At 40.1% G+C, this 22,906-nt stretch overlaps 1 long non-coding RNA gene across 1 annotated transcript in view; it reads right to left on the minus strand.

The window, feature by feature from the left end:
- The window catches only part of LOC125085222 (uncharacterized), a 65,754-nt gene that overhangs the window by 17,320 nt on the left and 25,528 nt on the right, over positions 1–22,906 (minus strand). The window contains exons 4-6 of the long non-coding RNA XR_007122818.1: positions 4,055–4,182; positions 3,427–3,491; positions 2,399–2,492 (exon numbers count right to left, since the gene is read on the minus strand). This is a non-coding gene — a long non-coding RNA (uncharacterized LOC125085222). The remainder of the gene's footprint in view (positions 1–2,398; positions 2,493–3,426; positions 3,492–4,054; positions 4,183–22,906) is intronic.

Below are 22,906 nucleotides of genomic sequence, written 5' to 3' on the forward strand. Positions count from 1 at the left end.
GCATCATGTGGCCGCTTGCGAGAGATCCTCGCATCCCTCACCGACCTACTAAATGAGAAACTCTAGAGGTGTGCCTGGCAATCAGTTTAAAAAGTCCTTCAAGTGATTCTGATGAAAGCTACTCTCAACGCCTAGTGGCTTAAAAGGTTTATTTCTCTTGTATAGTAAGTACATGCCCACTTGCTGGGAGCTTTGCTCCGAGTCAGCCTCAATGGAAGGCCAAACCTGAAGAGTTTTCTCTGGCACGTGCTACTTTCCTTTACATTTCATTGTACAAAACAAGTCTAACAGCCATACCTGATTTCAAGTGCAATCTTAAAATATGCCCAGAAGAAGAAGAAAAAGAATATATATGGGTAGCATCAGTGACAACCGTGGTTGCTCTCACCTTTTTATTTTCTTCCTTTGGTGGAAATGGAGCTCCTGGTTAAGTCAAATGCTAAGATTCTGACCTTGCCTCAAAGGAGGAAGGAGGTGATCAACCTCCACTCATGTAGAAACTTGACTGAAATACTCTGCTGCTTTAAAAGGAGCACTTTACCCAGTTGTCATCGAGAAACTAAACAACCGGGTTGAATTTTTCTCAAGTTTAAGTCTTTCTTTCATAGTTATTTAATCTTCAAAGCTTGATTCAACTTGTAATATTGGACCTAATATAAGATAATGCCTGATAAAGACTGAAATACTTATATTTTATTGATATTTCAAGATACTCTGTAGAGACCCCTATAACCTCCAGGCATTCCACCTCTGCCGGGTGTATGTATCAGAGCATTACCTCTGCCACCACAGACGGTCAGCTCCACCTAGCTCTCCGTAGACAGGACCTAAGAAACAGAAATGGAAGGACTTTCTCATGAGTTTTCTATCCTAACCACTAAACCCTGGAGCCAAGGTGTGTGCTTGTACAGGTTGTGTACTGAGAGGAGTAACACACTAGAGAGCATCAGCACATCGCCAACATCAGATCTTTGTATCTTTATTAAGAAAAACATTGATACAACCAACAGCAAAATGTCTAATTTTTTCTAACAAATGATTTTATCACCATAGTCTAAGAGAAGTAAATTGTATTGAGAAAAGGATGATCTTTCTTTCTTTTTTTCTTTCCTTCCTTCCTTCCTCTCTACCTCCCTCCCTCCCCTCTTCATCCCCCCTCCCTCCCTCTCTCTCTCCCTTTCTTTCTTTCTTTCACAAAGACAGCTGAAGGGTCAGAGTTGACCTTTGTACCATTTCATCCAAGATTTTATTTTAGGCATTGTCTTATGCCTACTTTGTTTCACAACCTAGATATAGTCTTAAAAAGCTACTTATAAAAACTGAGCTTTAACACACTAGAACTCTTTTACAAATAAAAGAGGCCCCAAATTGTTTAAAAGCTGAGTCCTTTAGTAATACTAGCAATTACTATCCAGATACACCCTGGATACATTTTTTCAAATCAATCTGTTTGGAGAATTCCCCCATGTTTCTGTACATGGGGGAATTCTGCTGTTTTAGCCCATCTAGGTTTAAGCAAATTTTACACAATTATAGAGAATAAGAGAATGATCCATAATTACATAGAATGAAGTCTCTAAATGTGAACTTCTGGGTCAGTTAGGTAAAAGTTTTGGGAGAAGGTTTTGTTTTGGATTTCCTTAACAGCCTTCCCATAGTCCTGGCTCTTGTCCTATCTATTCCTACACTACATTGTGACCACATCTGGGTAAATAGTTTGCACTTAATAGTCAACGTGTTAACTCTTAAGCTTACCACATTCTTAAAAGAGTATGTAGGAGCAGGAGATTCATGATGAGAACTACGTTCAGTCAGTATGAAAGTACATGTGTGTAGTGACATGCATTAATAAAGATGGAACGCTGAGGGCTCATTGCAAGGCTGAGAAAGCAGCACTTTTTGCTCCTACACAGTGTTGCTCATGACCAACACCAGTCCCTGCCTTATTCCTCACTTCCAGCCACTTCTGCTGGACTTCTCCAAGGTTCCTAACAGCTCAGCCAAAAACAAAAGCTTGGATGTCAAACATTCTGCAAACACACCAGTCACCTATTGAGAAAATCCCTGCAAATGACCTTCTCCAGGGATAAGCTGCACAGGGTGTTTGAAGGAATATTCTGCTTTAAGCATCCTCAGGTATATACAAATGTGCAAGAATGAAGGGAATCTTAATTTGGGAACTGAGCTGCAGAAATCACATGCAAGGCTTCAAAAACTGAAGCCAAAGTCTTTTAAAACTGTTAGTCTTTCTTTACACATTTATTTAATTTACCACAATTTTACTTTTAGTGTATTCAGGACTTTTCCACTGCACTAACCAGTCACTTAAATCAACCCTTCCTACTGCCAGCAAAAGTTGGCACAGGAAGAAGGAATGCAGAGTGAAAATAGAGCTCACCTCTTCTGATAGACTGGATGCATCGTGCGTAAAAGCCGTAAGACACATGGTTCAGGCCTGGAACACTTCCCTGTAACCACTGAAGGTGCATGATCTGCAAAAGTAATCACAAAATGTCTTGGATCTCTTCATACACTTTGTTATGGTGTTTTGAACATTTAACATGAGATCCACCCTCAATCAATTTTTAAGTGTAAATATAGTAATGTTGACCATAAGTACACTGCATACAGCAGAGCTCTAGTAATTCCTCATTTCTGGAAAACACGCATCACAACCACAAGGAGATACAACTCATACCTCTCAGGTTGGCTGTGATCAAAAAGACCAAAGGCACGTGCTGATGAGGATATGGAGAAACCAGAACGCTTTGCACTGTGCGTAAGAATGCAAACTGGTGCAGCCACTGGAGAAAACCCTGTGGAAGTTCCTCAAAAAATGGAAAGGGAACCACCAAGTGAAAAAGCAATCATACTTCTGGATATTTATCCAAAATAATTGAAATCAGGGTCTTGAAGAGGTATTAGCACTTGGATGTTCATCCCCGCATTACTCACAATATGCAAGGTACAGAGACAACCTAAACCATCAACAGGCGAATGTATAAAGAAAATGTGATATATACTATGTTCTGAGTATATATATGTATAAAATAGAATGTACTCATATACTTTTAAAACACCTACTATTGTGACCTTTACTCTCTCCTCCTTAATACACCTTTAAAAAGCCCCCAGCCCTATAAAACTACATACAAATCATAACTCTAGGTAGCAATGGGAAAAGATACTGGGAGAAGAGACTATTGTCATTGTCATCATCATCATCATCATTGTTTTCATTGTACCTCTATTGTCCTCCTCCCCTTGCATTTTTCAAAGATACTTCAGTGAAACAGGAGGGAAGAAGCAAGATTAAGAGAGGTATAATATTTTCTTTAAAGCTCCTGATGAGATGGGAGAGAACAATTTTGGAAATCTCAGTCATTTCTATCCAGCACACTAAATTAAATAAAATGCAATACTTACCTCAAATGTTGTTTTCTTTTTAAAGCCATGTTTTCAACTTTCCTCTAGCTCTAGCAACAAATTACCTGTAAGCATAACACCCACATGTACAGAGATTCTTTTTAACTTCTACTTCCTTTTAAGTACTCGTGTCTAGGACTTAGCAACAATTACTCAAATTTAGTGCTGACCTATCAAGAAATTTCTATGAGTTTGAGCTTAGAAAATATAGATAAGTGCGGTATGGGTTTCCTTTTCATCAAAGTGCTGGTAGTTGTGTTAAGAATACTATCGGAACATTTATTTTAATAGCTTTTCATTTCCTGTTTCAGTTTGTAATACCTATGGGACTTGGGAAATAGGTGCTATTCTACATAAATTTCATTTGGTAAACATTGATTCCTTTGCTCTTGTTCTGATTGGAGCTGAAATACATTGTTCTCCTTCCCTATTTTATTTCCCCATCCATCCCAGATGGATGTCCTGATCTGACCTGTGGCTACTGGTCACGATGTGCTCTCAGCACAATCCCTGACTCTCACTCTCCTACTACAGGGGAGGAATTTTTCCAGGGTAAAAATGAGGGCTCATCTTACCTCCTTTTGCATGGAAAACAAACAAATCTAATGTAGGAAAGAGAAAAAAAAACCCTTTGAGGGAACAGTATTTGTTCAACTGTATAGATCAATTTTCTGATACATCTTCCTTCATATCATAGATTGGCCATCTCCATGGCCTTGAACAAGTGATGTCATTTCGCCAGACCAGTTCCTGCATCTGTAAAATGGAATTAATAATAATACTGTCTTCAGAGCACTATTGTGAGGATTCAGTAAACACTGCTTAATGAATAGAAATTTAGGAAAAATCTTATTACCTTGATACCTATGCATTCAGCCTAGAGCATGGTACTAGAAAAAAAAAAAAAGAAACAGCAAGACATAGCACTGGAATAGCATTGGAAGAAAGAGAGAGAGACACAGAGACAGACAGACACAGAGAGAGAGAGTGAGAGAGAGAAAGAGAGAAAGAGAGAGATGCTAGTGATATATTGTCTTGGAAATGCATAAAGAATAATAATACATACATAATAATTTAAAAAAGAATAATGCACAGTTCACATTCACTGTGCATGTTGAGGATGAGTTAAAGTACATAAGAGTTCATCATATTATTTTTTTCTTTACTGGGTAAGTTTGAGATATTGCACAATTAAAATATTAAAGAAAACCAAATTCTTGATATGTAGGCCCCTACAACTGTGGGAGAAGCAGGAAATCTGCATGAGCTTAATTTTTCTTCTCTGCATATATTTTTTAAATTTTTATCTAGAAATAGCCTATCCTCATTCTTGCCTTTATTTTTGCCAGGACATGCTGCTGGGTATGTGTTTTTTGAGCAGCTCTGAGAATATGCTTGGCAGTAATATTTCCCCTTAGAGAAGGGGGAGGCAGAGGGCAAGAGAAGGCTCCCAAATCCCCCAGGGAAGAGGGTCTCCCAAGATTTCAACATAAAAACTGCCATAGGCTTATAGGAGATTGCAAATTACCTCTCCTGTTTTTTGGGGATCCTTGACCTAAAGGAAGCCAGGGAAACTGACTCACTGAGAAATAAGGCATGGCATCCAAGGAGGCCATCTGGAGCTACTGTAGTAGAAAAGGCTGTGTTGAGAAGATTAATATGACAGCAACTTCCCCTTCTTTCCTGGAATTAGCTTCTGACCTTCTGTTCATTTTCTTTAGCCTAAGGTACAGGGCACCATAGGCCTGAAAAGCTCCAAGGGGCTTGTCTGAACATGAGGCATTATCAGTATTAGGTCACAGTGTCTGAATAAGTGGATGTTTCCATGTCAGTCAACCTGAGATTTAGACTTTTGTGATTAGGAAAAAGCCAGAAAGTGTCTCACTGTGTGGTTAATGGTTTGTTTGATGTCTGTCTTCATTAAGAACAATTATGAGAAGAAATTTTATGACCCTCTTTTTCAAGGCTTTGGACAAAGGCTTCTAGGGGAAGACAGATGAAAATGAGGCTGAACATGTCTTGATCCGAGCAAAGAATAATGTACTAATCATCTACCGATAAGTCACAGATTACCCAAAACTGAGTAACTTAAACAAGAGTAACTTTCTCGAAGTTTCTTTGGGACCATAATCTGAGTGTGGCTAATCTGGGACCCTCTCGTTCAGGGTCTCTCATAAGGTTGTGATCCAGCTGTGGACTGAGCTACCAGCATCTCAAGATTCACTTGAAGAGGGTCCCCTTCCAAGTTCATCATATGGCAGTTGTCGGGATTGAGTTCTTCACGGGCAGCCCATCACAGACATCAGTGAAAGAATCCCAGGGATTGGTTTTGTTAATGTTTTTCTTGCCTTTTACTTTTGATGGGATGTAACCCACAAATTTTTCATAAATTAAACTAATATCTGTCTATCTGGAGAACACACACTTTCAAAGTGCCTCCGTGTGGCCCTGGCATCTGTCACCTAGCCAACCCTCAACTTACCCATCACATCCCAACATCAGTGAACTTATCATTGCTTTTCCAAACAAAACCATGTGTAACATAAAATGATATAATTAAAATTCTGTGATTATTTGTGTTATAATGTTTCATGGGCAGTATGGTTTATGGAAAATAAAGCAAAAAAAAAAAAAAATCAAACCTCAAACACGAAATAAGGAAATGTGAGTTCAATGCCCTTGATGCCAAAAGGAAACTGAGCTAAGGTCACCTTCTCTTTCTGAATCTCAGATTCTTCATCTCCCAAATGTGGGACCAGATTGCCCAGTTCTCTTGGGGTTCAGAGGGCAAGACTTCTTTCATTTCAGATTTAAAGGGCTCCTGCTTCCCACCACCATCTCATCATGATCTACCCCTTCAAATACTTTCAATATTCAGAAGTCATATTCCAGTCAGAGCACAGGTAGGTAGAGCCATCTTCTAGCTCAGTAGATGGTGAGCACTAAGTGTCCACACATATGACCTAGTCTCTAGGAACATTGCTTTTCAGCTCTGGGGGATGTTCTCCATTGTCTCTGGGTCCTACACATGAGCATCACCACTACTTGTGCTGAATCTCTTTCCCCAGAAATACAGACTTCACCTGATTCTCCTGGAATCTGGCAATAATATCCTCCATTCACAAAGTAAATGCTCAGCAAGGGTTTGTAGACACATTTAAAAATAAACAAATAAAAATAAGTGAATGAGTGTCAGAGGGACAGGCTTTCTTTCAATTAATGTCCCCCACCCTGGTTCTGGGAGAGCACATGAAGACATTTCATGATTTGAAAGGGGTCAGTACCCAGGACTGGAGGATGGTACCATTCACCCAAATGCACTGATAACAGATTTTAGTTTTAGTAAACTAAAGATGAGTAGATGGATGTGTTCAATGACTAAAACAATCATAACAACTTGGATCACCTGGTGGCTCAGTCAGTTAAGCGTCCAGCTCTTGATTTCGGCTCAGGTAGCCTGGGATAGAGCCCTGCCTTGCACTCCACACTCAGAGGGGGGGTCTGTTTGAGATTCTCTCCCTCGCCCTCTGCCCCCCCACACTCTCTCTCACATAAATAAATAAATCTTTAAAAAAAACGCAATAATAATAACTCTGCATCCTTGCCTTTTGTCCAAATCTGCAAAGATAAAAGACTCAAAAGAGTAAAGCTAACTAAGTTTTGCATATTACCCTTTTCTCCAAGTTCTTTTTCTCTTTCTTTCACCTTTTATAAGGGAAGAACCAATCCCTCAACCTGTTTTTTCGTTTTTTCCCCAAATTACCAAAGGCTGATAGGAACACCAGAAAAAGATACCTGCATTTTACCATAGAAGCTTCCCTTCCCTGAATAAGCCTTTTTTCCTTTCTTTTTCTGTGGAGACTTGAGATAATCCTGTGGCACTTCCCCTGGAAGGAAAAAATCAGATCCAACCCTTGTTGTTGCCCTAGCACTTATTTTCCTGATTCACAGAGGAAGAGAGAACCTTGAACTACACTTTGCACACCTACCTGTTTAAGGAAAGAAACACGGAAGTCAATATAACTAACATTATGAAATTTAGAAAATGAAACAAGATTGAGGTTTTGCACAAGGACCAAAAAGGTCAGGGTGAGGATTCTAGCCTGTAAGGCCCATGTTCTTTAAGACCATCTGTCCTGCTACAGGAAGGGAGTAGAGCCAGTGTTTTGAGGGTTTTCTCCGCAGAGACATCCAGCACATTTCAGAGCTTAGACAGGCCACTGTTCTCCTCTCATGGTGGCACCTGTCTCAATGGAAAGAGCACTGGCTAACCAAGCCATCCATTCAGCTTATGAAACGTGTGCAAAGAATGGAAAGGGAATGCATGCCTGTCTTAATGGATTGCTCTGAGGACGAAGTGACATGACATGAATGCACTTTGTAAATGATGGGAGGAGATAAATGGGAGGAGTGCTTTAACGGTTTTTGGTTTACGTCGTTACCAGCACGGAGAGCTGACTGTGTGCCAGGTACTGTGTTAGGGAGTGTTAGCAGAAGTCAGGGAGAAGTTAGGGAGAACTTAGGCAGATGTTAGACACCTCACTCACCTAACCTTCCCCCAAACCTTAGGGGACATGTATTCTAACACTTATGCTACAAATAGAGGAACTGAGGTCCAGAAAGTCTAGGAGACTTAACCTTGTTCTAGGTTGTTACATGGCAACGTGGGGCCTCACACTCAACTCTCTGACTCCAAAGTTTAAATTCCACCAATAATTCATCTCTTTCCTTTGCCCTTATTTATCTTACATGTAACACATACAGAATAAGAGAAAACCTTTGGCACAAAATCTTTACTTCCAGCCAAGTTTTAACGAATACCCCTACAAAATCTTGGAGAGGGACTGCCAACGAATCTGTGATTGGGTGTCAGCCAGCAACAAACCCTGTTGTCCGTGCTGAGATGGGGACTTAGGCATATGACTCAGGAAGGGAGCAGCGAGTTGAGCCAAAAGGTAACATTTTATGTAGTTCCTTTGTGGGTTGTAACTGCATTCCCTTTAATGCCCTTTGATTTCTCACTCTCAAGTGTGGGGGTGAGAAAAGAATTAATTATAGTGAGCCAACACTCCTGCCCACGACAGAAAGCTGCTCATAAACTGTCGGCTAGGGATAGATGTTCCTATAAAAAAATGGAATGAGAGGCCATTCCTCCCCTGGAAAAGGCTGAGAATAGGCCTTGCTCTACTTGTGTTGAGAGATGCTGAGACTATTTCTTACCAGGGGCCACATCCCTTGAGGTGACAAGATCTTCTCTCTCCTGTTCTAAGACACCTGCTCATGTACATGTATGGACTCACATGCACAGATCCAGATATAAGTGTGACATGTGTGTGGACTCAGACACATGCAGACAGACAGACAGACAGACAGACACACACACACACACACACACACCAAACGAAGAGAGAAGCAATCAAGCCTTAGAGCTGCTCTGAGTCTGAGAGATTGCCCCTCAGACTTCAGGCCTGCCATGCATTATCTGGAAAACTTACATTTCTTTCCTTTCCTCTCCGAGATTCAGTTTTGCAGAGCTTTAAAGTAGGTGTAATACTACCTCTTTAAGGGATTGTAGTACAAAGTGAGTTAAGGGATACAATGCATGAGAAAATAACTTCATACAGGAACTTGATGTGCAGTAAACACCAAGGAAATCCTTCACAGAGCCACTTAAATTCCAAATGTGGAAAAATCTAAAATATGGGAGTTTGATAAATTTGATAAAGTTGGATAATAACCAGTAAAGAAATATTCATTACATCATTTTCTATTGTTTCTTGTATGCATATAATATTTCATAATAATATTCAAGCTAATGTTTAAAAATCTATATAAGTACATAGAACCTGAACACAGGATGTCTCCCAGAAGCAAAACGGAAAATGATAGCATTATTTAAAAATTTATACCCTTGCGTATTGTTTCAATTGTTTCAAAATATGTGTAATATTTTTGCAAAAATGTTGAACTCTATACAGTCTTGTTGGCTTGTCTGTTTAATATAAAGAAACCATATCCATAATAGTTAGCCTGTGGACCACCAATCAAAATGGTCTTTTCCTTTCCTATGTGGCTGTCTCATACTGAAGCAACCTGTAGGGGGCTTTTTACATTTTTGAGCTCCTCTTACTTGATTTTAACAAAACATCTCATAATTGGTTGGGTTAGGAGGAAAGGAATACAAGTAGTATGTTTGATGTGCACCTCCCTAAACCCAGAGGGACCCTCCCTCACAGCCCGGAAATAAGCCCTGCCTTGGACACCTCTCCATGCTTGGCACTTGTTCCTCTGAGATCGCTCCTTTACCATTGTATTTATATAACCTCAGTAATTATATAACCACAGGAAGAACCCTTTAAACCGAGCCAATGAGAAGATGAAACCAGAGGGCTGGGTCCAGGGACAGATACCTGAAACATAGGTCAAGAATCTTTGTCCTGCTACCTGGAGGGAGCAAATAGACCAAAGAGTAACTACATATTTTCACATTATATTAAAATAATGACCAGGTCCCATCAAACAAAGAACAGAGACAACCCATTTAAATTACTAAAAGGGAATTGGAGAGGATTGTAGGATACTGGTATGCTCAGTGCTTGCAGCAAATGAAATTTTTTCCATTTTTTTAAAAGGACAATCTGAACAGGTAGCAAAAGCCATAAAAATGATATGCACTTTGATCCAGTGATTCCAAAGGTGGGAATTTATCCTAATGAAAAATAACCTTAAAGCAAGTAAACAAACACCCAAAAAATAGCAAAGAATGGGTAATTCAGATTCTAATAGGAGTTTGCAAATTTCAGGGAGACAGCTGAAGAGACCACCATGTAACCACAACAAATGAACTTTCTGAAGTACATGTTCGTGCTTGGAGAAGATGATGTGAAATTATTAGAGTAGGACGAGCCCTTAGAAATAGACAAGTTCATCATACTTTTGGATGGTCAGTATCAGTTTTGGAGTTTAGTCATGTAGATCCTCAGGTCCAAAATCTCAACTGCCTGTTGAGCTGTGCCTGAGCCCAGGCTTCATTCCTGTGCTTGGCTCTCCAAGGCCGGCTCTTTGTCACCTCATTATCCAGTTGGGTGTCTGAGATAGCAGCAGATGTATTGTTCTGCCTCTGCTGAAGACTGACCACAGGGACTCTTACAGTCTCCTGTGATCCTGACCAGGAGGAATTCAAATGAATAATCCAGAACACAAGTTTACTGCCAGCATGATCAAGCTCTGCTAAATCCAGCCTCTTTTCCTTTGCCAGTCTTTCTGCTTGCTAAAATGATCACCAGAGAAAGGTGTCAAAGAAAAAAATACTGCACCAGAAGCAGTTTAATAGGCAAGGAAGGCTTTTTTTTCTTTCTTTTTTTTTTTTTTTTAAGATTTTATTTATTTATTTGAGACAGAGGGAGAGAGAAAGCATAAGCTGAAGGAGGGGCGGAGGGAGTAACAGACTCCCCACTAAGAAGGGAGCCCAATGTGGGGCTGAATTCCAGGATACTGGGATCATGGCCATAAGCTGAGGGCAGACTCCAGGAGCCCCCCCCCCCCTTTTTTTTTTAAATAAAGCAGCTGGTGAGCCAGTGGAAAACTATTAGAGGGCATTAGAAAAGAGTTTGGTTAATGTGATTACACCATGTCTGTTTGTTAATTGGTGCTTATTCAGTTAGCCTCAGAGACTGGGATATAAGATGCCTATCTTCCTTGATGATTATATTTCCAAGGGACAGCTTCTGTCCTTGAGAAGGACACTCCTGGGTCATAAAACTGGCAAGTGTTAGAGAAGATTTACATCTCAAAGGGCAGAGAAAGCATTTATAATTCCAAGTTTTCTAAAGCAAATGCTCTAAAAAAGAATGCAGATCAGGGGCCTATGGTCAAAAAGAAACTTGCCTGAAGTTAAGTGAAGCTGAAGGAATGTTCAGGCAGTGATGGTCAGAGAGAATATCCATGAGGGGACAGCTGGCTGTGATCATGTTTGTTTGAGAATCAGGAAAAGATCCTATCTTCCTGGACTTAATACTGATAATGATAACATATTGCCATCAATTTCTTTACGGCTGAATAGACCCAATGTATTTTTGCATGGTCCACTCCTTATCAATTCCATCTGTCACAGGTCATGTGAAAGCAGACTGTGGGACGCTGACTCTACAACAGAAATGTGTGTGCAGGAAATTTACTAGGGAGTGTTCTCAGGGTGGAAGTCTGTGGGGGGCAGTAAAGGAAGCAGGGTCAGACAGAAGAAAAAAGTTGAAACGTGATGACTGTTCCATGAAAGTCTCAGTCAACGTCATGGGGAGTTTTGGAGTGAAGAATGTTCTGCACACTTGATCTTCATTAGAATGAGGTACCCAGGTCTTTACATGCTTACTTGGTGAATCATTACATGTGAACTCCCCCCATAGTTCCCTGGAAGAGAAAATGGTCTTGGATGAAGCAACTCTCTTTAGCTGAAGGCAATTCCTGGAGTGGGAAAGTCATCTGCAAGGTTATCATCCAATTTAAAATATCCCATTCAGATTCTCCTTATCACAATTATAAAGGATGCTTTTAATTTTTTACATGCATCTGAAACTATCAAGTTTATTTGTACAATTATTGTACAAATGCTTGTCGTGTCTCTCCTTCCATCTACAATGTAAGTTCTGTGAAGACAGGGACCTTTGTGTGTTATTTGTCTGTATTCTGATCACTTAGCATAGTTTGTGGGTTATAATAAATAGTGGTATTTCCTAAATAAATCAATACTGAATATGTTGAATGCTTTCTGTGTATGAACAATTTGAAAGCTCTGTGAGAAATTTTTGACCCTACTTCCTAGGAGGCCCATCTCTGAAAATCTCTGGTTCCAAAGAAGGTCATCTGAAGCAAACCTTCCTTTGGGGCATTCCTATCATTAGGGCATAGATTTTTTTTTTTTTTCCTCTGTGACATTTACAATAGTTGGCATTTAGTTGATGCTTTCTAAGTATTTATTTAATGAATAAATGAATGAATGAAATAATAAATTAATTGATCTTAACTCTGTCCCTTGGAGCCACATGAAATTAACACTCCTCTATTTAGTCTCTGAAACCCCTGATCCAACTTAATTTCCCCAAGGCAATAACTCGGACATCTTTTCATCATTTCTTAGATGACCAGTTTCCAAACTCCTTGAACATCCTGGCCTGGCTTCTACAGACTAAAATCAAGATGGTCAAGAGGCTTACTCAAGTTTTACTGATGTATAGTTCCCTCCACATTAGATAGAATATCCTGGAGGGCAGAGTCTGCGCCCTATTCTTCTAATTCCCACCCTGCCTAAACATTTGCAAATGAATTTGTTAGCTATGTCCAAGAGTGCAAATTGATAAAGTTTAATTAAGCTAATTAAGTTGCCAGGACTAAACCTCTATACCTTTCCTTCATTCTTTAGACTTTATTTCCCTTTCTGTCTCTTTTTTTCTCTGTGTAACTTACTCCAAGGAAATGTTACCCCCTTCCAGAATCTAGTTAAGATTTTCCAATAATTATAGTAATTGCCAGAAGACACGCATACCTTAGAGTCTAATAGCCAGCACTTTTTGAAAGCCAAGGTGACTCTGCCTACAAATCTTTCACTTTATGTAGTAAGTAATAAAATCCATAAGAAAAAATTAAAAAGAATTAAAGGACAAAGTTAGAAAAAAAATATCCCCCCAAAACCACAAAGAACAAAGGTAAAGAATATGGGGGCAAGAACATGAATTTGTTCCAAATAAGGTATAAATAAAACAGAAGGACATAGAGTGTAGAAAATTAGAATCTCCAGCCTTATTAATACTCTCCATATTTAATGAAAATGGCCTCATTTCAACAATTCTGAAAATAATTTGCACAATTCATTAGTCCATAGAAATCTACTATTTATCAGCTGTGCATGTCCCATAACTCCCACTAAAACTTTATTTCCCTAATCCCTCTTGTTTGTCTAGGCATTAGTTCACACTGACTTTGTATTAGAAATTATGTTTAGTACCAGGCATCCAGTGGTAGAGAAGACAGTCAAAGCTCCAAATGCTTAGAATTACATTCAAGCATGGAAGACAAACATCCAACACAAAATTACGCAATTGATTAAGCACAGTGGAGATGCATTTTTCTGGTTAATCTCAGGCATATATTTTCTTGGCGTAATATCAATCTTTCATTTATTAGGTGCTAACTGTATGCCCAGCACTCTGGATGATGGCTCACTAAACAAAATTCTCAGCAAGTAATCATTCGTTTTCCCGTTTCATTGTTTTCTAAAGCAGATTGACTTTTTTGATATAGAAGACCCTTACATACATTATTTCAGTCACTCTCATAGCCATTCTATTGAGATGAAGACGCTCAGAGAAGTTAAGGGACTTTTCCAAGGTCACAGGGCCAGAACGTAGCAGTAGTAGAATTTAATCTACTACCAAATCCCATGTTCTTTTTTTTTTTTTAAAGATTTTATTTATTTATTTGACAGACAGAGATCACAAGTAGACAGAGAGGCAGGCAGAGAGAGAGAGGGAAGCAGGCTCCCTGCTGAGCAGAGAGCCCGATGTGGGCCTCGATCCCAGGACCCTGAGATCATGACCTGAGCCGAAGGCAGCGGCTTAACCCACTGAGCCACCCAGGCACCCCAAATCCCATGTTCTAAACCCTGAGCAGAGTTGAGTATTTTCAGGCAAATCGAAGCCTTAGAGAGGTGAAGTGATGGGCCCAGAATCACACGCCTGATAAGTAAAAGAAGATGTAACCCAGCATGTCTGACTGGAAAGTGCATGTTCTTATCATTAAACATGGATTAATTCCCTCCATGTTTTAGCGGAGGATGGAGAATATCTTGATTTGGGCTTAAACTTCTCCAGGATAGAGCCAGGCTTGCCTGTCAGGCATTTGAGGAAATAGACATTGCTGGTTCTGGCCCATCTGCTCCTACAGACCAGGAGAACTTTCCCTCCCTTTGCCAGCCATACTCTCATTTCCCTTCTCTATTCCTTCTGCCAAACTCCCCTTCTCTGCAAAGCCTTCAGCCGTTACACCACAAAGCTGATGGTTCATCTTTTCAGCACTTACCAGCTCCCGAGGCACTTCATTAATCGACACCTGTTTATGTGCTGCTCTGAAAATGTCCCTAAGACATTTTCATGTGTGTGTGCACTCTTTCTCCACAATTCAGCTTTACGTACCTGCAAGGCAGAAATAGAACCCTTTACAGGTTTGTAGTGGGCTTCAGAGAGCCTGGTTCAATTGCACACAATGAGATTAACTAAATCAAGCAACTCTCCTTCTTTCCCTAGACAGACTGATGTAAATTTCATGATAAAGGACAGAGGACAGAGAGACAAGGAGAGTAAGCATTTGCAGGCACTGTTCTTGCAAGGAGAAAAAAACTGTGTTCAGATAGAACACACTGCAGAAAATGTTGCCCCTATTAGGAAGAGTTCGACATTATCTCAGAGGGTTGCATGGGTTAGAGAGAAACCTTCCATTTTAAGAGCAGAGAACATATCGGGAAGTCAAAGAGAAGATGACATCTGAGTTAATCTTTAAAAGAGTAGTAAATGGGTATTTAGAGAGGGGAGGGTATTGAAAATGATGGAACAATGGAAACAATGTCTCCAATGGGATAACTGCCATCAGACTTGAGGGAGAGGAGATGGGTCCGTTTAGTTGGGCCACTGGATGCAGCAATGTGTGTGAAGGAGAAATAATGTTTGAAAAGTGAGTGGGGTCAAGATACAGGAGAGCTTGAACAGCAGAACCTAGTGCTTGAAATTTAATCAGTAGGCAAGGATGAACCACAAGAGTTCTTTGTGTCAAAGACTGGCATGATCAGAAATGTGGTTCTGGAAAATTCAACTCCTTTACCATGGACAATAGACTGAATGGGGATAGACCATAGGCAGAGAAACAAGTTATGAAGTTATTCTAGTACATTGGAAAGAAGGAACAATGGTCTCAACTAAAGTAAGAATGGCAAGTCGGGAATGGGAAGGATTTGTGAGAGCTCCACAGAAGACGAAAGCACAGGACTAGGCCTAGATGTCTATATGGGGGCAGAGGAGAGACGGGAATGAATGCAAGGTCAAAACACCTACTCTGGTAGCTGAACATAACAATGGGTAAATTTTCTTCTCACATCCTCTGTTGCATGTATCATGCTAAGCACCTGTTCCATGCCTCAGCTCATTTCATCTTTATAATAACTGCTTTGAAGTAGGTATCCGCTATGAAGTTAGATATTGCTGTAAACCTCACTTTATAATTGCAGCAATCAATGCAATGAAAGGTAAAATAACCTGTCCAAGTACACTCAGCTATTAAGTGACAGAGCTCAAATTATGAATCCACGAAGTCAGGCTGTTCAGCCCACAGGCTTAACCATAAGACACAAATGGAGGGTCAAATGCAGAAATGGTAAACAAGGAAAAAAAAAAAAAAGAAATGGTAAACAAGGAAACCGCAGGGGGTAAAGGGTGACTGGACAGAAGGATCCCAGGAAACATCACCTGAGACAAAAAACCAAAAACACAAAAACAAAAGAACACCAATGTGGGGAACATGGGATAGATTCAACCAGGAAAATGCAGTGCCATGTATTGAATGCTAACTGTCCCACACCTGCACGACATACTTTAGATACTTTTCCTGTTGAATAAATGTAACTACATTATGAAGCAGGCATTACTACTACTATTCCTTTTTTTTTAATATATTTTATTTATTTGACAGAGAGAGAGATCACAAGTAGGCAGAGACGCAGGCAGGAAGCAGGCTCCCTCTGAGCAGAGCACCCGATGTGGGGCTCCATCCCAGGACACTGAGATCATGACCCTAGCCAAAGGCAGAAGCTTTAACCCACTGAGCCACCCAGGTACCCCTCCTTTTTTTTTTTTTTTTTTTTTTAATAAATGAAGAAATCAAGGCTCAGAATAACTAAGTAACTTGAGTAAGATCACATAAGATTGCTAGGAATTGAACCCAGGGTACTGCGCCAAAGCCTTTGCTCATAACCTTAATACACTGCAGTCAATGCTGACAAGTGTCAGTAAGAATGAGAACCCAGTAGTGGCCATTTATATGGTGACTAAGATGTTATGTTGACTACCACTGATTCTCCAATCTGTGAGACTTTTGTGAATTTAAAAACTGAGATTCATTAGTATGAGCTCCAGGATCACAAGTATATACAGTAGTGATCCCAGGAAAATTAGGATGTAGGGATGTCCTGCCAAGAGGACATGGGCATCCTTTAAAAAAATAGAATTGACAGACCTGTGGAATAGAAGCCAGAGGTCATAGGCTGAGAAGAAAATTGGAGATGAGCAACAGGAAGAATTAATGATTACATATTTTCTTCAAAAATGTCAAGATGTAAAGAAGGAACCAAAGAGGAAGATTGGGCCTGACTGTGGGCTGGGCTGGCATATGGACCCAGGATGGGCACCCAAAACTTATCTGATGACTCACTGTCAGAGACAAAGAATAGTGCTACTTTTGTTTATTTGGCTTTACTTTTGTTTACCTTATTCTCCAAGAGGAATATTGAGCATCTCTGTAGGCAGAAAGGGAAGACCCAGGAGGAAGAAAGATAAAAGGTGTGAATGGGAGAGGACAAGGTAAAAAAAGAATGGTTGCAGAACTTGAGGTGTTCAAGGAGAGGAGTCATCTTGGAAAGAGAAGAAATTGATTTCCTTAAAGAGATAATACCACGGCCAAAAGATGGGCAAGTGTGAAAGAGACCACTATCTAGCAAGAAGTGCCCAGCTACCTGGTTGGAGACAGGGGACAGCCACATTCATTCCAGGCCTCCTCAGTAAGTAGAGAGAGGGTGTCTACAGAGTGCTTGACACCTGAATGAACACACTCATAGAAGTTGGGCCCTTCCTCGTAGAGACTTCTCAAGTTACGACCGTTATCTCAGGACGAAGGACCGAGCAGCGTGGCCAGGGAGCCGGATTAGGCTGAGAAAGCTCTGTTCCCAGTGGGATCACTGGATGGCTTCATAACTTTGAACAAGATGGTTTTCCTGCAACTTCCTCACCTGCCAAGAAAGGAAACCAAACCATATCAGTGATTTTCAAATGCCTATAGGTCTATAGAGGAAGACAAATCCTTTATTTTTTACTTATTTTAATTGAAGCATGACATATGACAAAACTCCTGTAAAAGAGTGTGTGGCTTGCTGAATTTTCATAAGGTGAATAGACGAGGGCAACAACACCTGAATCAAGAAACAGAATGTTACTAGAACCCTAGCACCCTAGAATATGCCCACCCTCAATCCCTTCCAGACTCTCCCCAGACCCTCCCCATCTCCCTTTTGATGATAACCCACTGCCCTGACTCCTATCAGCAGAGAGTAGCTTCACCTGTTTATATCATTTCTATAAATGGAACTATACAGTATGAGCTATTTCGTGTCAGGCTTCTTTCACTCACCATTAAGTCTGTGAGATTTATCTTTATGGTAGAGTGTAATGTTGAAAGGTTTAGTGATGCATGTTTTAAATATAAGGAAAAAATATGAAAATAAAGTATGTTTTTCATAAAGCTAAATTTATTCAAAATAAATGACTGTCGTTTCATTTGAGATTATGTGCTTCCATCCTTTTGGGGACAAAAATCATCCTCCTTTTTGGAAATCTTTTGTTAACTGCTGGAAGTTTAGTTTTGGTGCTTTATTTGTTTGTTTTTCTTTTCATTTTAATGAGGTCCCTTATCAAATTCAGCTCTAAATTATGCCATGCTGAAAATTTTGACCAGGGCTTGAAATCCCCAATCTTGGGTTCCATGGGGCTAGGAATCCTTATGTTCTTTGGCTCTGTGATTTACAAGCCAACTAGAGGCTCTGGGGCTTTGGTTATTTATTTATTTATTTTTTAATAAGTGTTGTTGTTGTTGTTGTTATATTTTATTTATTTATTTGACAGAGAGAGAGATCACACGTAGGCAGAGAGTCAGGCAGAGATAGAGGCGGAAGCTGTCTCCCTGCTGAGCAGAAAGCCTGATGCGGGGCTCCATCTCAGAACCCTGAGATCAGGACCCTGAGATCATGAACTGAGCCGAAGGCAGAGGCTTAACCTACTGAGCCACCCAGGTGCCTCGGTTACAGCTACCTTTGATGGCCAACTTCTGTGGACAGAGTCTCAAAGGTGCTCACAAAAACCACAGCTACCAATTATTGATGTATCTTGACAGGGACAAAAAGAAGGGCAAGGTTTTTTTTTTGTTTGTTTGTTTTGTTTTTTCATGCTTGTCATTCACAATTAAAAATAACAAACAACAGTGTCAATTTCACTAAGTATCAGGTAAGATTGAGTTTCTTCAGAAGCCCTTAATAATTGCCAGGGGCGAGGGGACGCACTGCCAGAAAGTCTGGACTAGGAGGGGACGAGTGATCCACACATAAGAAAGGAGAAGAGGACAAAGATAATAAGCATGAGATTTCTGTGCCCCAGTGAACTTTTGGAAAAGAAAAATGTGCCCTGAGCTGGTGGTCCTTAAGGAAATCATCATCACCAGAAGCAGAGTTTAAAGAAAATCTAGGGCTCTTAGCATGCATTCAATTAACAAAAATGAGTTATTTAATTGTCTGGAAAAGAGGATAAACTCAATCGCATAAGTCTGAGTTGAAATAGCATGCATGGTTGCAAAGAAGAATCACATACCTGCTCACACAGAGGAAGAAAAAGAAAATAGAAAGGGATCCCAGGACATTTGGTTCTAAAGAGATAATTGTCTGGTTGAAGCAATGGGATCTGTGATGGAATTGTCCATCAAGACCTATTTAAAAAAGAAGCTTCCTGAAGGCAGAATTCAGAATTCCCTTCCTTAAGAGAACTTAATTATGTATCCAGTTTCTGTCCCTTAAAACAAAGCATTATTGGATAATTCTACTTTTAAACAATTTGAGGCTTATTTGGCGTTTGCATTACTAGCTGTGAAAAGATACATCACCCAAATTATTCCGACTAGATTGTTACCCTTTACAACTGAAATAAGAGACATTTTAAATACAGTTTTTAGAAACCTGTGTATTATATAAGACAAGGCAAGACAGATGTGCACGTGCATGCACACACTCTCTCTCTCTCTCTATATATATATATGTATTATATATATATATATATAGTTTTGACAATGAACTTTCTAGAAACCTTGATGTCAATGCTTATAGTGATCCCAGTGATTCAATGGCTCTTGTCCCAGTAGCATCACCTTTTTGTTGTTGTTGTTATATGGAGGTGATATAGGTGACCCAACTTGTACATCAAATTCTCATTGAATGAGGTTCCCAGGGATAGTGATCAGCTGCACTGATTCCTCCTTGCTCTCCCTTGCCTGATCGCTGCTGTGTCTGGGGCTACAAATGGGTAGGCCTTGTGTCTCATGACTCTCCTGGGAAGGGAAAGAGATCACAGCATGGCCATTTGGATGGTCAGCAACACAAACATTCAGAAACAGAGAAATTTTGTTGAAGAGTAAGATGAATGCTGGTAATTTAGGCTGGTGGTCACTCCAGAGAAATCTATCAAAAAGGAGGGTGCCCTGCCAAATGGAAGGAACGTGGACTTGGGCCATTTCAGGTGAACAAATCTGGACCTTCAGGCTGATGGTTGGCATCTAGATGTAGCACCTGTAGCCAGGCCCAGAGAGAGAGACCCAGGATTGGGGAAAAAAAAAAAAAAGATCGGCGAATGGGAGTGAACCTTTTTACACACAGGAGCTTACTGTGTATATTGTTTCTAGTTTCCACCATACCCTACAAAGTAGTATTATTAATCACCACCATCCTTTTTAAGAAAGGAGGAAATTGAAGTTCAGAACCAGAGAACTTAGGTAAGTTCTCACAGCCACTATATCATGCAACCAGAATTAGACCTCTCTTCACCTCACCTTGACAGTACCTAGGAAATCAAAGCTGTATCTTAGACAAGGAGGACATTCAGCCCCTCAGTTCTCAACCTGATAATTAATAATGCCAAGGACACTTTCTAGACATAGACACAAAGAAGTAATGGGAAGCCTTTGGCAGAAAGAATACCTAGAATCAGCCCAGCACTCAGCTTGACTCCTCTTGACTGATAATTTTCCCTTTCAAGGATTTTACCATGGAAAGGGCAGTCAGGATCCCTGTAGTGCCATTTTTTCAAATAGTCTAGGGATGATTATTTTTATAGTGACCCACCAAGTCTGAAGAAGGTGCTCTGAGAAGCTTTTTAAAAGAATGATTTTCTTTTCTCCCAGCAGGAGAAGATTACTTGGAGCCAAGGGTGGGACTCAACCTAGGGAACATTTTTGGTCCAAAATTATGGAACATTGAAATGACAGTATTGATTTTCTTGTGATGCTTGTAAACACCCATTAAATGCCCAGTGTTAACCCTATTTACTCCACTCCATTAAAGACTATGAAAGACTGAGGTAATGGAATAAAATATTAATTTGTCTCTGGGTACCTTACAAACTGTTAAGAAACATAAAAGGTAAAACATACAATGAGTGCCTTTAATTATAGTAAATTTAAACTCTCCCTGACTTTCTCAATACTATTTATGGGCAGCTTAAATGAACACTATCCTACTTCAGTATAGGGAGACCCTTGGGGACATAATTTATACCTTCAAACTGTAAGTGTGAAAGAAAGCTTTTTTTTGGAAGCTTTTGTTCTTAATGATGTTTAGGCAACTTAGAGAACACTCATGAGTCACCCCAAATGCTCTTCCTTTGGTCACCTAAGACAGGAAAGAAGATAGCATGGACCTGCTTTAAAGGGAGGGACCATTCACCACACACTTTCCAGGTTCCTCTGTTCTTTAATAAGCTGAAGTTCTCACTCTGTAGTGTAGCATGCTGATAACCTCTATTTCCACAGATACTCTGGATCTGTGGAGCTGGGCTTCAGCTATACCCACACATCACCACTACCCTGAGAAGTCTTGATGAAATTTTCTATAATAAGCAGGATTTTTGCATTTTAACATCTTCAGAGTTCTGGATGCATATTAGAATCAATGGAATATAATAGTCAATATCACCTAGGTGACAGAGTGTCAGTGAACAAAAACCTTCTATAGACAGCTTCTGGAAATATCAAGAAGGCACCATTACCAAAGTATTAAAAGTACTTTAGAATCAATGAACTATGAGTGTATACAGCTACTATTTATTGACCACTTTCCACAGACTGGTATATCAGCTAGATACCAGTTACCTAACACCACATTAATGCTGTCTAAGCAAAAGCCATAAAACCTCAGTGTTGTACAACAGTCAACATTTATTATTTCTCATGAATCTATGGGGTGACTGAGCAATTCTGCTGATCTACATCAAGCCCAGCTGGATTCACTGTGGGTCTGCACGTGGCTACAGCTGCCTGAGTGGTTCTGCTCATCTTAGGTGTGCTCCCTCATATTTGGACGTTAGCTGGCTCTAGATGGGTTACCTGGGATATATTTTCTTCCTCTGGTGATTTTCACTCTCAGGCAGATTAGCCTAGGCTTGTACTCATAGGTAGGAGGACTCCAAAAAAGAAGGACTCGTGCAAGCAGTTTTTCAAGCTTCTGCATGAATAATACCTTTTATCATTTTATTGGCCGAAGCAAGTCATTTATTTGCCTAAGCCCAGAGTGAGCCTTAAAACAAACTTGAGGATTTTCAGCTCTTCCTCTTAGTTCGCTTTGGCATAGTTTAACACTTAGCTGGAGATGGACATCTGCTGCCCCCTGTAGGGTTGGAGATCACTTTTCAGTCCATCACCTCCTGCTCTGCCAATCCAACTCAGGAACCTTACCTACCCGATATCTGTGGTTTAATAGACCATGCATATTAGTTAATTCTTAACATCTATCCCGTTAACTAACATTATAATTAAAAATTACAGTAGAGCCTTAAAATAGGCAAACACATTTTCTTAAGCCTATCCATTCTCCACAAAGCCAAAAGTGTTAGAGCTATTGCTTAAAAGTGTATCAAAGATCTATTGCTTAAAAGTGTATCAAAAATCCCTCATATAAAATCTTGGAGGAATTCTGTTACATCTCGTCCAATGAAATCCAAGCTCGCCAATTGTTGATGAACACCAAGGTCAAAATCTTGCTCTAGATTGGTGATCACAGTTGCAATTCCTTTTAAGCCAGCCTATTGAAATTTCTCACTTTGAATCAATCTGATGGGAATGATTGATCATTGCTGGAAGGCAGTAATGTTAGTGCTGGGCTTACACTGATTATCGGCCTTACAGATAAAACTTCAAGTAACGGATAAAGTAGTGAGTCAAAGAAATAAGGTGTGGGGCGCCTGGGTGGCTCAGTGGGTTAAAGCCTCTGCCTTCAGCTCAGGTCATGACCCCAGGGTCCTGGGATCGAGCCCCACATCGGGCTCTCTGCTCAGCAGGGAACCTGCTTCCCCATCTCTCTCTCTCTGCCTGCCTCTCTGCTTACTTGTGAACTCTGTCTGTCAAATAAATAAATAAAAAT

The sequence above is a fragment of the Lutra lutra genome, chromosome 14, assembly GCF_902655055.1.
Source record: "Lutra lutra chromosome 14, mLutLut1.2, whole genome shotgun sequence".
Taxonomy (NCBI): Eukaryota; Metazoa; Chordata; class Mammalia; order Carnivora; family Mustelidae; genus Lutra; species Lutra lutra.